This window comes from Gavialis gangeticus, unplaced genomic scaffold (assembly GCF_001723915.1).
Source record: "Gavialis gangeticus isolate Ggan-Ray unplaced genomic scaffold, GavGan_comp1, whole genome shotgun sequence".
NCBI lineage: Eukaryota > Metazoa > Chordata > Crocodylia > Gavialidae > Gavialis > Gavialis gangeticus.
The window spans coordinates 10,242,826-10,246,606 of NW_017729019.1; the positions used below are offsets into that span (position 1 = coordinate 10,242,826).

General features: G+C 49.2%; 1 protein-coding gene across 2 annotated transcripts in view; it reads right to left on the reverse strand.

Moving 5' to 3' along the window:
• PLXNA2 (plexin A2) overlaps window positions 1-3,781 on the reverse strand; it is a 361,775-nt gene that overhangs the window by 328,655 nt on the left and 29,339 nt on the right. The window contains exon 1 of one of the 2 annotated variants that reach the window (XM_019514043.1): window positions 3,444-3,781. This exon is cut by the window's right edge and continues 213 nt beyond it. The exons of the other annotated variant lie outside the window; for it this stretch is intronic. The gene's annotated coding sequence lies outside the window, so the exon portion shown is untranslated. The remainder of the gene's footprint in view (window positions 1-3,443) is intronic. 2 annotated transcript variants of the gene reach the window in all.

Genomic DNA, 3,781 nt, shown 5'->3' on the forward strand with positions numbered 1-3,781 from the left:
GGAAGGGAGTTGGGCAGGGAGAGAGAGAGAGAAGGGAAAAAAAAAAAGAGGGATAGAAAATTTAGATCTAATGAATTAAGACAATGCCCAAGGGGGAAAGCAGACTCCTGCCATTAAATGCAGGCACCTCAAAGGGGTGGGGGGAGCTGATTTTTTTCCCTGGCTCACCAAATGGACGGTTCCTGAATTATTTCTAGTTAACAGACTGTAAACACAATGCTTGGGTCTCTTTATGGTTTGGTTAGCTTGGCTAGCAAGCCCTGCTTCTCCCATTTGCCGTGATGGACAGAAGTACATTGTGCCCCTGGTTATGTGTGCAGACAGCTGTGCGCCGCTCCCCCACGAGACAGCTGGGTGAGGAAGGGGCTCTGCTGGGAACAGGCACACGGGCCCCTGCGCTGGATGCTTTCATTCGCCTTTTGCCAAGGGAAGGCGCTGGAGAAGAGGAGGGGCGAGGAGAGAGGGCAGGGAGCAAATCCTGCCACAACTTAGACCCATTAATATTTCATATCGGCAGAATAAGACTGAATATATTCCTGCCAGTGCCTTTCTTGTGTATTTTAAATGTGTCACCGCCTTCCACTTCCCCCCTCCCCTGTTTGTGTGTTTCTTGTAACGTGCCCATGAAATAAAGATTAGCTGAATAATCAGGAGTGTTTAGAGATGTGAAAGGGCCTGTCTCAGGAGTGCTCTGGGCTCAGGTTCATCTCTCTTGGTTTTTTCCCCCCCCTCTTTTAAGGATGCCCGAGACAGAGGGAGGAAGCAATATTTGCACTTGCTACAAAGGCACCAGGGCCAAATGGAAATGCCAGGGGGCAGATAGGCAGAGCGCCGCGGCGTTCAGAAATACGGGGATGAGGGCGAATTCCCCCTCCCCTGTCACGTGGTTCTTGCTCTAGCCATAAAGGGGCCAATTAAAAGCACTTGATGAGGGCAGGGTTTGAACCAATGCATGCAAGTGCATGGGAAAGAGTGGGCGAGCATCGCTTAACCCATCCTGGCTGAACAAAGATACCTTTACGAAGCGACTCTAGAACATATTGTGCCAGTACCAAGCAGCAGGTATGGCATCTCCTCTCAAATTGCCCGTCCGCACGCACCACGCCGCATCTGGGCATCGTCTCCCACTTCTAACCATTACCTATGCAGCCTGCTGGCTCAGCTCTTGCACGAGCGTATCGATGCTGAAACCTTCCCCAGACACTGGATCAATCCCAAGAGACACATCCAAGGCTCCAGACTCAAACTGCATCAAAAGTTTCCAGAGCCAGTTCTGGAGATCCCCAGAGCGCTAAAGCTCTTGGGAGACAGTCAATGGGAGACCTCGGGTAGATCCTGCAAGTCGAGACACCACAGCGTCTACACCACAAACTGCTCCAAATGTCATTTCCATTTAGCTGCTTTGCAAGCCAATTTGTCATGTCCTAATGCAATTTGCTGAAGAGAGTTAAAGAGCACAGGGCAGGAGGAGTCATCCTTTCTTCAGCATCATATACCTAGGTGGAGAGAGCTTGGGGTCTTTGGGGGTTTTAATATCCAGCTGCATTTTGAAAAGTTCAGTTTCACTCAACAGCTGAGGGGCCAGGGAGAGCTCAGGGTTAACTGGGACAGCAAGACAGAGCGCGAGGAAAGCACTGGGAGCCGCTATTTCTACCAGATCCGTGGGTTCGCAAAAGCATCTGTTACCTGCTTCCACTGCACAAACTTGTTATAAGCCAGGGGGAAACTGTGCAAATAATTATATCAAATACAGCTATAAAGGCAATAAAGAGTAAATTGGGTTACTTCATCTTCCTGCAATGAGCACAGCAGAGGAGAGAAGGGCAAGGTGTCTGCATTTGGTTGCACGAGCCATTTTACAAGAGAAACCATACATACAAGTGACTCTTAGGCTGGACTGTGCTTCCAAAGTCAAGGTGACTCTGCTCAGATCCTAGAACCACTCCTAACTCTGGTATTTAAGGCCTTAGGGTTTATAAGCTGAGACAGAAAGAGTATCTGGCAAAAGGCAGCAACATAGGACACGCTTATTTTTATTTTTTAACCAGAGCAAACATCTCCACATTGGGAAAAATATAAGCATCAATTCTGAAGGGGGCACAAAGGCATCAGTCATTCTGTGGTAGAAGTAGGTCGTTTGACTGAACTTTTAGAGATATTGATATCGCTGAGGCCGTCCAGCACATGAAAGCAGAGAGTCGGCCTCCCAAAACTCAGTCAGGGTCCATCAAACAGATTCATTCTACTAGCAAAATGTCAAGTGGTAGACAAGTAACGAGGAGGAAACCCTCCTAGAAACAGGATTGCATAGCTATGAACATTGCATCCTTGCTCGCTGCTGAGCCAGTATCCTGAACACAGATCACGGAGGCATGATTTTTTCCCCCTCTGTCGCTTCCTAACCCCCCTGCTTTCCCTTAATGTTAATGTACTGACTTTCAGATGCTCCTCAGAACAGTGATTAAATTAACATCATTCACCCTGTCTTCACGAGCATGAAGTACTGGCACAGCTTGCACAGAAAAAAGGCTGGTGTTGGACCATACCAGGTTAAACTGGGGTCCGGATGAAGAGAGGACAATGTGGCCCCTCATTGTACGTATAGACAAGCCTCTGTTATGATAAACACGCATGTAACATCCAAGCAACTTTAGGGTTTGATGGGGCTGGAAACAGTCTATGGGACCTAGGAATTTTTTCAGAAAAGCATGCACAGATTCCCCCTTCCCATTCCCAGCTTCTGTAAAGGGATCTTGCAGGATCTGGGACCTTCACAGTGGGGATATTATTTTTTCCAGGAATCCTGAGTGCTGGCAAAAAAAAAAAGTCTTTCCTGGTCAGTGGCAACTTTTGAGGGGTTTTATTCCCTTACGATGCACTGCCTTTCCCCAGTCCAGGACTGAATGGTAGGGAATGCAGTCACTTGGATTTAGGAAGAAATAAAACACATTTACAGCAGAACTACACTAAGGGGAAAAAAAATAACAGGATGCCCAAACTGGATTGGGAAGGGTGGGGAGGGGGACAGACAGAGGGGAGCATCACAGGACTTCCATTATTGGTCAAGATTTAGCTAGCAAATTAGGAAGCCCCTCAGGATGATGCTCCCAAATCCAGCTACTTCCAGAGGTGCAGGTTCCCAAGTGGAAGACAAACATGCTCCTACAGCTTCCAGCCTCACCCAGAAAACAACCCCTGGCTCTGGAGCCCTTCATGCCATGCATGCACCCCCCCCCCCCCAAAGTATCATCCACAAGGAAGTGGTGGGGGTCCTTCCCCGGGGGCACCTGGCAAGACTCCCCCCTTGGCGCTCTCCCCATTGCCAAAGCCGTGGCGCTGGGAAAGGACATACGGGGGCTCCCCTCATGCAGAATAAGAGAGGGGCAGGTGCTGGCTGGAGGCACCACCCCCCTTTGCCCACCCCAGCTGGGTGGCTTACTTACCAGACCTAAAGATCCTCTTCCGTCTGGCTCCTTGGGGGCTCTCTGCTTTCTCCCCCCACCCCTCCACCTCCTTGGATTTACGGAGAGGTAATCCAGACCGACCCTGAATTCATTGAAATCCACCGCAAGTCACCAGCTACTTATCTGTATTCCTAAAGTCTCTCTGCTCTTCCTTGGAACAGCTCCTCCAGGCAGTCAGTCAGTCATTCCTGTGCGGCTGGCTAGCCAATTATTCTTATTATTTTTAATGGTCCTTATTGCTAGGATTTGCCCACCTAGACTTCTCCTCTACCCTCCCTGACATCAGCCATCCCGGGCTTCCTCTGCTTTTTTTCTTT